At 43.5% G+C, this 13,780-nt stretch overlaps 1 protein-coding gene across 1 annotated transcript in view; it reads left to right on the top strand.

The window, feature by feature from the left end:
- LOC104682677 (translation initiation factor IF-2-like) overlaps positions 1-8,537 on the top strand; it is a 230,986-nt gene extending 222,449 nt beyond the window's left edge. The window contains exon 10 of the mRNA XM_030940174.1: positions 8,324-8,537. The gene's annotated coding sequence lies outside the window, so the exon portion shown is untranslated. The remainder of the gene's footprint in view (positions 1-8,323) is intronic.
- The last annotated feature ends 5,243 nt before the right edge of the window (positions 8,538-13,780 follow it).

Here is a 13,780-nt window from a genome sequence, read left to right on the forward strand (position 1 = left end):
TCTGCCTCTCCATCCTCAGAGTGTGACCTGTCATCAAGGTCACCTTGTAATTTAGGACGGCCTGGATCCTCCTCAGCCATCATGTTTGCAAGCTAGGCAGCAGAGAGGACAAAAGTGAGCAGAACTGGCTTCTTTTTCTTCTTTTGGAGACAGTCTCACTCCTTCGCCCAGGCAGGAGTGCAGCGGCGCTGTCTGGACTCACTGCAGCCTCTAACTCCTGGGCTCAAGGGATCCTTCCACCTCAGCCTCTGGAGTAGCTGGAACCACAGGCACCCACCACCACACCCGGCTAATTTTTGTATTTTTAGTAGAGAAGGGGATTTGCCACGTTGCCCAGGCTGGTCTTAAACTCCTGGCCTCAAGCAATCCACACGCCTCGGCCTCCCAAACTGCTGGGATTACAGGCGTGAGCCATTGCACCTGGCCTATAGTGTTATTTTAGGAGTGTAAAACTAACACAAATGGTATAACTCTTAGATCAGTTTGCAGTTTTTTCTTATGGGAAACACGGTCCAGCATTGATCCTTTGGACCCACGTAGCTGTAATTCATGCATTTGAACTGTTGAATAGCATTCCTTTGTATGAATAAGCTACAGTTACCCTTCTTCACTGAAGGACACTTAGGTTCTTTCCAACATTTTCTTTTATCCTTTTTTTTTTTGAGGCAGAGTTTTGCTCTTGTCACCCTGGCTGGAGTGCAGTGTTAAAATCTCAGCTCACTGTAGCCTCCGCCTCCCGGGTTCAAGCGATTCTCCAGCCTTGCCTCCTGAGTAGCTGGGATTACAGGCATGCGCCCAGCTAATTTTGTATTTTTAGTAGTATTTTTAGTAATTTTTTATTTTTAGTGGCCAGGCTGGTCTCGAACTCCTGATCTCAGGTGATCCACCGGCCTCATATTCCTAAAGTGCTGGGATCACAGGCGCCCGGCTAAAATTTTCTATTATAAACACTGTTGCAGTAAACAGTCTCCTTGTATCAGCCTCCTTATTTGAGAGTCGCTCAGATATAAACCTAAGAGGTCTCCCAACAAACCTGCCTCTTCAAGGTTGATAGATAGCGATCAATTTCTCTATAAAGATGCAATTTACATTCCAACTAGTAGTGTATGAGTCCCTGTTCCTCCCTATCCTCCCAACACTAGGTGGTATTATAATTTTTCACCCATCTGCTGAATATGAAATGATAATTATTGTTTAAACTTCATTTCCTTAAAACAAGAAAGATTCAGCATATTTTCCTGTTTATTCATTGCTTTTTCCCTTTTGTAAACATTCAGTTTTCACCCATTTTGCATGTGGATTGTTGTATTTTTCCTTATTAATTTATATTAGTTCTTAAGGCCGGGCACGGTGGCTCACACCTGTAATCCCAGCACTTTGAGAGGCCACAGTGGACAGATCACTTTGAGGTCAGGAGTTCCGAGACCAGCCTGGCCAACATGGTGAAACCCTGTCTACTAAAACTACAAAAAAAAAAAAAAAAAAAATTAGCTGGATATGGTGGCGGGTACCTTTAGTCTCAGCTACTGGGGAGGTTGAGGCATGAGAATTGCTTGAACCTAGGAGGTGGAGGTTGCAGTGAGCTGAGATCGCACCACTGCACGCCAGTCTGGGCAACAGAGTAAGGCTCTGTCTCAAAAAAAAAAAAAAAAAAAAAAAAATTAGGCTAGTTCTTGTTATATCTAGATAATAATTCTCTGCCAGTTTTATGTGATGAAAACATATTCTCGTCTGTGGTTTGTCTCTTACCCTTGTTATGGTGTTGTCATACAGCAGTTTTCTTTTTTAACATAGTTGATCTCTACCTGACTTTTCTCTATTGTTTGAGCTTTTCAATAATTTTTCAACAAATCTTAATCCTGATATAGACATTCTTCTAATTTCCTTCAAAAGTTTTAAAGTTTGATTGATAGAATGTATTTTTATTATTTATTTATTTATTTTTGAGATGGAATCTCGTTCTGTCACCCAGGATGGAGTGCAGTGGTATGATCTCGGCTCACTGCAACCTCTGCCTCCTGGGTTCAAGCGATTCTCCTGCCTCAGCCTCCTGAGTAGCTGAGATTACAGGCACACACCACAACACTCAGCTAATTTTTGTATTTGTAGAGATGGGGTTTTACCATGTTGGCCAGGCTGATCTCAAACTCCTGACCTCAAGTGATCCACCCGCCTCAGCCTCCCAAAGTGCTGGGATTATAGGTGTGAGCCACTGGACCTGGCCAGAATGTATTTTATTAAATGAGGTATGTGCCTCATTTAATTTATCATGTGCATAAGCAGTTATCCAGCACCGTTTATTAAACAGTCTGTTCTTTTCCTCCTGGTTTGTAACGCCAGCTCCAGACATACCGTACTCAGCAAGTGGTTGTCATTCCTTTCTGTTTCATTGGTCTCACACTCTGCATCTGTTCCATATTACTCAAATCACAATCGTTTTCTAGAAAGTCTTGATACCTGGAAAGCAAGTTTCTCTCCTTATTCTTCTAAGTCAGTTGACTATATTTTACTGTGTTAGTCTCCTGTTGCTGTTACAACAAATTACCACAAACTTAGGGGGTGAAAACAACACAGGTTTATTCTCTTGCAGCTCTGGAGCTCTGTGTTCCTCCTGGAGACTCTTGGGAAGAATCCATGTCCTTGTCTTTTCCAGCTTCTAGAAGCTGCCTACATTTTTGGGCATGTGGCTCCTTCCCCTTCTGCGAGGCAGCAGTGCAGCATATTCTGGTCTCTCTCTCTGCTCCTCTGGTCACATAGCCTCTTTCTCACTCTGACCATCCCACTGTCCTCTTAGAAGGACCCTAGTGATTGGCCTACCCAATAATCCAGGATAATCTCCTCATCTCAAGTCCCTTAATTTAATCACATCTGAAAAGTCTCTTTTGCTATTGTAACATATCCACAGGTCCAGCCTTTAACAGGTGGCCATTTTCATGGGAGCCATGATTCAGTCACCATATTGGCCTTTCACAATTCACTGTGAATTCTGAGATGTTTGCTGGGTTCTATGGAAAAAGAAGCCCTGTTAGGGTGTTGATTGGGGTGGTATTGAATTTATAGATTGATTTCAGAACTGACATCTTTAGAATACTGAGCTTTTCCATTTATAACATGGTTTCTCTATTTAGGCCTTCTTTTGTGTCCTTTAGTAAAGATTTACAATTTTTCCTGTAAAATTGTTGTATAGCCTTTGTTATGTTTATTCCTAGGTGCTGTGTATATGTTTTGCTGTTATGAACATGATTTTTTACTATTCAATTTCTACTTGTTTTTTGTAGGTATATAGGAATACTATTAAATTTTAATTTACACATTTATCTTTTATTTAGCAAACTTACTGAATTTTATTTTGCTTTCTAACCTTTTGTCTGCAGATTCTTCTGAACTTTGTATATGGACATTTTAATCTGTAAATAATGACCACTTGTTCTTTTTGTTTTGTTTTTCTTATCTTGTTGCACTAACTAGGCACTTCATTACAATATTGAATCATGCTTCTAACTACACTAATAAGAAAGCTGGTTGTACACTGTCAAGTTTTGGGAGTTCCTATCTGTATTAGTCTGTTCTCACACTGCTATAAAGAAATACCTGAGACTGAGTAATTTATAAATGGAAGAGGTTTAATTAACTCATGGCTGGGTTCCACATTGCTGGGGAGGCCTGAGGAAATTTACAATCATGGCGGAAGGCAAAAAGGAAGCAAGCACCTTCTTCACAAGGCAGCAGGGAAGGGCGTGTGTGAAGGAGGAATTGTCAAACACAAAACCATCAGCTCTCGTGAGAACTCCTCACTATCATGAGAACAGCATGGGGAAAACCACTTCCATGATTCAATCATGTCCCACCAAGTCCTTCCCTCGACATGTGGGGATTATGGGGATTACAATGCAAGCTGAGACTCAGGTGGGGAGACAGTCAAACCATGTCACCATCTATTCTTGGTTTGCCAAGAAGTTTGTCTTATAAATGTTTTGACAACAAGAAAGGGTGTTGAACCATAGCTAATGATTTTCTGCATCTAGTGAAATATGTTTTCTTTCTCTTTTTGAATGTTAATCTGTTAATGTGTATCCCTAGGATAAACCCTACTTGATAATACTGTAATATTTTAAATATATATCTGGGTTTAGTTTACTAACACTTTATTTAGATCTTTTGTATATTAGTTTATCAATTAGATTAGCATACACATTTTCTTTTATACTGGACTTTCCCAATTTTACTACAAATGTTTTACAAATCTCATAAGTTAGGTTTCTTTTACTATTTTCTGTAACTGTTTTTTTTCTAGGACAGGAATCCATACCTTGAAATCTGATAGCACTTGCTTGTAAAGCTGAATGACCCTGGTGTTATTTTGCATAATTAATTTTTGTGAATGCTTATACTGTTCACGGTTTCTCTTTTCCCTTGAGTTGGCTTAGAAATTTATGATTTTCTAGAAAAATGGCCCAGCTTGTCTAAGTTTTGTCACTGATCAGCACAAGGTTGCTGCCAGAGAGTGGGCTCTGAGATGGACTTGGCATGCACACAGGGGTTGTGGATGCTCTTGGGAAGGCAAGAGTCCAAGAGTGGGTGGAGGGAGAAACAGCTCCTGTGCTGGTCAAATGACCACCTCATCTGACCCCACAGGGAGCTCAGGAGCGAGATCGACCCTAGGTGTTGTCTGGTGGGGCCACCTGGGTCCGTTGCTGGATACAGACCTGTGAGCATCGGTTGAGGCAGCACCCAAAGGGACTGAGTTGAAAGCTGTGGGCTGACAGCACTCCCAGCAGCTAAGGGCAAGATCCTTTATGGCAGGGGAGCGGGGGATGTCCCAGTCTTCCCCACAGCCACCCCTGCCTGCCAGCTGCTCAGTCACATACATTAAGAGGGTTAAGAGAGCAGCTCCTTGGAGGTTCTGGGGAGTGTGGGGGAGCCTCCTCCTGGGGGTGTTTTTTTCTTTTTCTTTTTTTAGAGACAGGATCCCACTTTGTCACCCAGGCTGGAATGCAATGGTGCCATCATAGCTCACTGCAACCTCCAACTCCTGGCCTCAAGGGATCCTCCTGCCTCAGCCTCCCAAGTAGCTGGGACTACAGGTGTATACCACCACACCTGGCCTATGGGAGAATTTAGAAGAGGAAGGTTAATAGGACAAACCACAGCCCTTCCCACCACAGCTGGCCTCAGGCTGCAGTCCACACTCCTTGTCTCTTTCCTCTACATCTGTTCCCCATTCATCCATCCCTCAGCTGGCACATCTGCTGTTCTCAGCCGGGGTCACTGCATTTGAAGTGCCCACATGGATCGCCTGGATGCCAAACATATGCTTCCAGTCTGCAGCAGAAGCCTTTCCTCCTCCTGGTAATGGTGGCCAGTCAGTGCCACTAGGAGGGTGACTCTTCTTCCTGCTGCAAGGTCCCTTGGCACAAGGAGATTAAGTGCCCCAGTGGCACCTCCCCTGGCAAAAGTGTCCTCCTGGGACCAGGCCCTTTAGACCTGCAGAACCCAAACTTACAGAGATGGGAAATGCCAATTCCTTTCCCAACTGGTCCCTGGGGATGAGACAGGCAGGGCCTCTGGTCCCTAGGCCCAGGCATTCTTCCCACTGAGCACTGCGTAAAGGTCTCTAAAGTGCAGCCTGTGTCCTGGAGGATGGCACCTCATCCCCTGAAAGTCCTGCCCTGGAGTGGGCACTTCAGCCGTGCCTCTATCAGGTCCGCTGTTCTATGGCTTCCCTACAGGATCCTATGTTCCTGGGCCACTCCCCCACCTCCCTTGCTGTAACGTGGGTCCCAGGCCTGATGTGATGTTACCAGGTATCCCATGCCAGAGGATCAGACAATCTGTCTCTGTCCCTTCCAAGGTGGAAGAGGGTCCCTGTCACTGACTTGCCACCTAGTGGCTGGTTCTTCTCCAGTGCCACTGAAGGGCACAGTACTGGTCTCTGCTGTTGGCAGATTGGATATTCAGTTGCATACATTGCTAGATTAGCTTGGCAAGTAGACGTATTAGTTCCATATTGCTGCATAACAATCCCCAAACTTAAGAGGCTTAACAGAGCATTTATTATCTCACAGTTTCTGTAAATCAGGAATCCGGCCCTGGCTTAACTGGGTCCTCTAAGGGTCTTTCACAGGCTACAATCAAGATACTGGCCAGGGGCTGGATGCAGTGGCTCACACCCGTCATCTTAGCATTTTGGGAGGCTGAGGTGGGAGGATCGTTTGAGGCCATGAGTTTGAGAACAGCCTGAGCATTATTTTTATTTAAAAATTTAAAACTGTGCCAGGTATGGCAACGGACACCTGTAGTCCCAGCTACTCGGGAGGCTGAGGTGGGAGGATCACTTGAGCCCAGGAGTTTGACGCTGCAATGAGCTATGATTGCACCACTGCACTCCAGCCTGGGCGACAGAGTGAGACCTAGTCTTTAAAAGAAAAACAATAATAATAATAATAAATAAAATAAAATTATTGGTTAACTATAAATGGGAATGAATAATCTTACTGGGGTGATGGAAATGTTCTAAATCTGTATTGTGGTGATGATTACACAATTTGGTAAATTTGTTAAAAAATCATTGAATTGTACAGTTAAAATGGGTGAGTTTTATGGTGTAGAAGTTATTCCTCAGTTAAGTTACAAATACATACCACATTAGTTGTAATGCTCTGTACAACCACAGAATGTCAGCAAAGACAGCCATGAAGGATTTTTTTCATAAACCAAATTTTCCAATGAAAATGCCACCAACCACTAGATGTAGCTGCCTTTTCACAAGAAGGCCTTTGTTCTGGGTCTCAGGGACTTGAAGTTATCAAACATCAGGAATAAGGAAATATTTTCAAGTATCAGCTATTCAAATCGATCATGATTGATCCTATCATTTTATCGTTGGGTACAATTTAATAAGGATTGCTTTTCTGCTAAGAAAAATAAGTGTCAATAAAACTTTTCAAATAACATGGAAAAATCTTCTAAGGAAAATATAGCCTCTCCCTTCATTACTTCAGTTCTTTCAAGAATATTTAAATAATAAACTGGGTTATGGGACAGTAACCCTCCTAATGTACACTGAAAACCACAACCTTTTCTAAGCCAGTGATAATTTCTGTTAACTTGGTGCGGCCCTGTTAGGTTGAGAAGGGCAGTGTTCATTCCACACCCACTGTTCATTCTGCTCTTCACAGCGCCTGTAGCTTTGGGCTTTCTTGTTTTGTTTCTGTAGTTCTTTTTATCCAGGATGGATTTTTAAGAACATAGGTAATCACTATCTGACTCATTTTAACTCCTGTGGTAGAAAATTTTCAGTCACAGTTTTGGCACATTTATAAATAACATAAGTAAAACAAAATTTGCCCAAGTCTTCATGTGTCAAAATCTTAATCTAGTTACCAGAATCAAAGTAGATGTCCCTGCCTTCATCACAGGCTAGTTTCAGCCTAAGACCTTTTTTCTCTTAAATGCTGGGCAATCCTCAGAATGGATTATTAAAAATATTGATGTTGAAGACATTCTGAAAGACAATTTTATGGGTTCATGACCTGAGTACTAAGAATCTAGAAGCTGTGTTCACAGGGATGAAGGAAAAAATAAGATCTGATGAACTCTTCTCTGAAATTAACATTTCACTGTGAATTTCATCACAGTGTCACAAATGTCAAGGTCAATGTGGAGAAAACAGAGGTTCCCAATCAAACAGAGGGCAAGTGACCTTGCCAAAGTGACACAGGGAGTTTTAACAGAAAAGCTAGGACCAGAACCCAGGTCTGGTGGCTGTCAGCCATGGTTCCTCGAGCCAAGCCCACACCCACTGTTCATTCTGCTCTTCACAGCGCCTGTAGCTTTGGGCTTTCTTGTTTTGTTTCTGTAGTTCTTTTTATCCAGGATGGATTTTTAAGAACATAGGTAATCACTATCTGACTCATTTTAAAAATCAAAATCATGAAACAGGGGTGGCTGGGATACTAAATGCTCTAGAAGAATTCAAGTAATTGATTGTAGTGAAAATCCCTAAGAAACCACAGCTAATCTCAATGTCCTTTGGTGGGTGAAGTCTATACCAGCTGTGGAAGAGTCCCCGCAGATTTTCTGCTAAGCCCCTCCAGCAACCCAGTCTTCTTTCTCTGTTGTTACATGGGATGTTCCCTGTAGGAAATCTTCTGCTCGTACTCCAACTTCCCCTCCCTGCCCGCCAAACTGCCACAATCCTGTATTCCTGGAGCAACAGCAACCCAGCATTTAATGATGTTAAGTCAGGTTACTTGACTAGAAAGACTAATAGGTTAGGCATGTTATACCCTTGATAAAGTAGATTTGTCTTCTACCCTTCTAGGTCTAAACTCCAATAAAATCCAGGTGGGTCACATCAATTCAGACATCTGGATAAAAGGATGAATGAAACCATGTACATAATACAGAACTATGCATGCCAGGAAAAGAAATTATACTGCCTAAAAGCTGCAACCTTCATGACATCAAATCTATTTTAACACTGGCTGGTTATGTGAGGAAAAGGCTAATAAAAAAAAAAATTCTGGCTGACCAAAGAAGTATGCATGTATGTGTATTTATTTTTAAATTAATATTGAGATGGATTAATGTCCTAAAATTTGGACTTTTTAACATTATCTTATTCATAATATCATATATTGTATCAAAAGTCTCTGAATAGAAACTGTTCAAAGGCATCTAATCTAATAATCATTACCATGTGACTAATCTAACCTCTAAGCAATTGCTAAATGCCATCAGTACCTTCACCTCCGATTACATTTTCATGATATTTCAAGCTACAATAACAAAACAGATGCTGATCTCGGCATTACTAAGCAACAGGATATGTATACTTTTTAGAGTATGAAAATATCACCGCTCTCCCACAGTCAATGATACTTACTTTCCAAGAACTGTCAAAAACTTCTAGTGATATGGTTATGCTCATCCAATTCCCATGAGGCCAACACTGTGATCACAGGTTACGATAAAAACTAAAATGCCACCCACAGCCATGTCTGAGTGATACGTAAAACACTTTGACTCTTTTCCACTATGTCTTTTTTTTTTTTTTTTTTTTTGAGACAGAGCCTCACACTGTCACCCAGGCTGGAGTGCAGTGGCACGATCTCCGCTCACTGCAAGTGATTGTTCTGCTTCAGCTTCTCCAGTAGCTGGAACTACAAGCACGTGCCAACACACCCAGCTAATTTTTGTATTTTTATTAGAGATGGGGTTTTCATGTTGGCCAGGCTGGTCTTGAACTCCTAACCTCAAGTGATCCACCCGGCTCGGCCTCCCAAAGTGCTGGGATTATAGGTGTGAGCCACCGCGCCTGGCCTCATTTCCACTACGTTCTAACCACCTAAAGTAACCATCATATGCAGTTAAAGCAAAACTGGTAATTTTACTGAGAAAAGATGGATTCATTTTAAAGTCACTTACTTGCTAAAACTATGTGGCCTGGAAGTAATGTCTACAGTTCTTATGTCAAATAATTCAGTCTATTTGCAAGTAACTGTGTACTCTTAGAGAAGAATCTTTAGTTTAAGTTAGATTCCCAAACCTTGTCAAATTATTTTCCCTTCCCCACAGTTAACCCAAGACTCCCCAGAGTTACTCTGAATATAATTTACCAAATCAGATCAGAAAAAACTGCCCTTACTCCCTTGCCCCCATAGGGCTTGGCATACACTTGGAGAGTCCCTTGCAGGAACGAAATACCACCCGTTGAGTTTTGAAATGTTCATGGACTATTTCCAAGAAAATAAGTCGCTTGGAAGTCACACATACACTAGGTGGCGCTGTGGCTGTGACATTAAACAGTCTTTGTGCTGGATAAATGCTGGGTAAGAGCACACATAGCTTAAAGGAAAATTAGGCCCAACCCTAGATCATACAGTTCAGTGTCCTCCAACACTAGAGTGCTTCAGAAACATGCCAGGAACTTGAGCCTGGCGTGGTGGTGGCACATGCCTGTGGTCCCAGCTATTCCGGGGGCTGAGGCAGGAGGATTGCTTCAGCCCAGGAGGTGGAGGCTGAGGTGATCTGTGATTGTGTCACTGCACTCCAGCCTTGGCAACAGAGCAAGACCCTGTCTCAAAAACAAACAAACAAACAAACATGCAAGGAACTGGTTAAAAATACAAATACCCAGACCTACTGAATGAAAATTCCAGAGGTATGGAACACAAAACAGAAGACATAGACGGGCACACTCATGCTATCCTCTCCCGGGACAGCCCACTTTCATCCACAGCCTCCTTATTTGGGCTTCTTACCTCCTCAAAAGTCCATCAGTAGTGGCTGGGCACGGTGGCTCATGTCTGTAATCCCAGCACTCTGGGAGGCCAAGGCGGGTGGATCACCTGAGGTCAGGAGTTCGAGACCAGCCTGGGCAATACAGTGAAACCCCATCTCTACTAAAAATACAAAAATTAGCTGGGTGTGGTAGTGTGCGCCTGTAGTTCCAGCTACTCATGAGGCTGAGGCAGGAGGATCACTTGAACGCGAGAGGCGGAGGTTGCAGTGAGCCGAGATTGCACTACTGCACTCCAGCTTGGGCGACAGTGAGACTCTGTCTCAAAAAAAAAAAAAAGAAAGAAAGAAAGAAAGAAAGAAAGAAATAAAAGAAAAAAAAAGGAGTGTATCAATCGTGAACTGTGTTTTAAAAGGTAAGAATTTAAAAGTTCGTTCCTAAGTCAAGCCTGACACTGGTCTGATGTAAGTCAGCACTTCTGAGAGCTCCACGAACGTTGAAAGCAAGAGCTCTCACATACCTTGTTAACAGCCATTTGTCCTAGAAAATGACTGAACCACAGGTCAAGCATCCTTCATAAAGTGAGGTGGCTGAGATAGATCTGGCAGAGTCCCTGTGTCCTCCAGCTGTCACAGAGACCAGCTGGACTTTTGCATAGTAAATGATGGGGTTTTTCCTTCCAGCTTCCGTCCGTTCAAACCGCAGGGACATATCCTTCCTCAGAAAGCTATGCTGCACAAAAGCTGGCTGAAAATCCAAAGATTATCACACTAGTTCAGAGATCTGAGTATTTCTAGTCTATTGTCAATAGCTGGCAATATTTAAGTAAATCAGCCTGAAATTTGGTTTTCTTGTCTATAAAATTAAAGGAGTAAATTACACCTGTTGGTCAGGCTCAGTGATTCATGCTTGTAACCCCAGCACTTTGGGAGGCCGAGGCAGGTGGATTACTTGAGCCTAGGAATTAAAGAACAGCCTGGGCAACATGGCGAAACCCCGTCTCTACAAAAAACACAAAATTTAGCCAAGCGTAGTGGCTTGTGCCTGTAGTTCTAGTTCCTTGGGAGGCTGAGGTGGGAGAATCGCTTGAGCCTGGGAGGCGGAGGTTCCAGTGAGCCAAGATCGTACCACTGCACTTCAGCCTGGGTGACAGAGTGTGAGACCCTGTCTCAAAAAAATAAATAAATAAAAATAAAAAAATTACACCGGCAAGACCTCTTTTAGCTGTAAGATTCTATTTCAATAAGCATAACTGTGACTTTGATGTTCCAACAGCTAGCTAGTCCTTAGTCCTTAAACTGTAAAGTCATTTTTTTCCTGATCAGCATCAGGGATTTGAAAAACCAGAGAGAAGTGAAAATGTGCTTTTGTGCATTTGAACAGGAAGGTCTGGGTGTTCCCACACATAGCCACTCAGAGCCACAGAGCTCTCTCTGCAGCCACCACCTGCTTGAGTCATTGCCAGCAAGTGTTTCTTATCACTTTCCTGCCTTTGGGTCCAGACTGGGTGAGAGCCGCCAGGACAGAGGCTCCCTGTCCTGGTTCTGCGCTTGGTCCTGAGCCATGTGACCTTTGGCAAGCTACTGAACTTCTCCAACCTTGCTTCCTCATCTGCAAAATGAGAGTTGTTAGGAGAATAAAATGTGGAAGCCCCTAGGCACAGAGTGAGCACTCTGTACACAGTAGCTGTTATTCTTGACTGCCATGACTGCATGGCTGTAGCATCCGTGGAGCTACATACATAGCTGGAAGAAAGCAAGCCCAGGACGGTGCTGGTGTGAGGGTTGCCACAGCCCTAGGTCCCAAAGCTGCCCTCTCTCCTTCTGGACTTCTTACAAAGGCAGCCTCACTTGTTGACTTGAAGGAGTGAATGAACATGCTGACTCCCATGTCGCTTTCTGGAAACTGCATCACATAGCCCTGAAGATGGGACAATTTAAGGATACAGGCAACATGATCAATAAATCATGTATATATCGTAGCTGGGACTATAGGTGGACACCACCATGCCCGACTAATTTGCTTAATGTTTTGTTTGTTTGTTTTTTGTGGAGACAGAGTCCCACCATGTTGTCCAGGCTGGTCTTTAATTCCTAGCTTCAGGCAATCCTCCTGCCCCAGTCTCCTAAGGTGCTGGGATTATAGGCGTGAGCCACCATGCCCAGCCAAGAAAATGGATTTATATAGAAAAACCTTCCCACAAACCATAAAGATTAAAATATACCATGCTTGAGTAGTTCAGAATCAAGTCTATGTCTTTAAGATGATCTTAGAAAAGATGAAGCATGGCCAGGCACGGTTGCTCACGCCTGTAATCCCAGCACTTTGGGAGGCCGAGGCGGGTGGATCATTTGAGGTCAGGAGTTCCAGACCAGCCTGGCCAACATGGCAAAACCCTGTTTCTACTAAAAATACAAAAATTAGATGGGCATGGTGGCGCACACCTGTAATCCCAGCTACTTGGGAGGCTGAGGCAGGAGAATCACTTGAACCCAGGGGGCAGAGATTGCAGTGAGCCAAGATCACACCACTGCACTCCAGCCTGACACATCTGAGCTTCTGAGAACCACGGTATACCACCATAGGACAGTCATTGCATTATGGCCAGCCAACTGGTAACAGCTATGCCTGCCTCACACGTCAAAGCAAGCTAATTATTTTTGGTGTAGACTAGAACAATCAAGTTGGTTTCACAAATCATATTTTTTAAAGTTGTACTGTTAGGCACATGGGAAACAGCATGTTTTGGACATAAACATATATGAAGAAAACTGAGAAGTGTGGTTGAACAAGGAATGAGGCACCTGGCACCGAAACAGCCGCCATTCATGCACAGTATGTTGCTGATGTCCATGTTCTCAGTTTCAGGCATGCCTCATGGTCACACACGTTTAAATACTAGCAGGAGTTCATTTCCTTAATGTTCCCATCTCACATGACTTAGCATTCTGAAGTACCTAGTTAGACAGGACAGAGAAGGTAGGCAGTCCCCTAAACCTGGAGCAGTAATTTCTATACCCAGCAGTCCGGATTCTGAAACTTTTAGGATTCAAAGAAAGACACACACAGTGAGAACTCTGGATCCCGCATGCACGGGTGTGCGGAGCGCTGTGGATCCTGCACGCACGGGTGTGTGAGATGTGCAACGTTTCCCCCTGCAAAGCTTCCCCTACTGCTGGTTCTGTTGAGGGAGAGGTTGTAGGCAGTGTCTGCTGTAAGGCTGAAAGCACTGCTGTCAAATGGTGCTATTTTGGTAGCAGAAGCTTGGTTTCAGGGATACATTTCATGAACAAGAATAAGAGTTCCCGTGCATGTCTGGGAGCGTGGCTCAAGCCCCAGCCTCTCACAAGCTGTTCCTCACTTCTTGAACAGGGTAAGCGCTCACTCAGTCCCAGCGCCAGACGTCCCGTGTCTACACGCCATTCTTCCAGAAGCCCAGTTTTATTTGACATTGATGGCCATATGCTTCCCCAGAGCCTGGAAGCTCCCCAACCCTAGGGGTGGGATCCTCATGAGCAACCCAGTGCCTTTCAGCCC

Source organism: Rhinopithecus roxellana, chromosome 11, assembly GCF_007565055.1.
Source record: "Rhinopithecus roxellana isolate Shanxi Qingling chromosome 11, ASM756505v1, whole genome shotgun sequence".
Lineage (NCBI taxonomy): Eukaryota > Metazoa > Chordata > Mammalia > Primates > Cercopithecidae > Rhinopithecus > Rhinopithecus roxellana.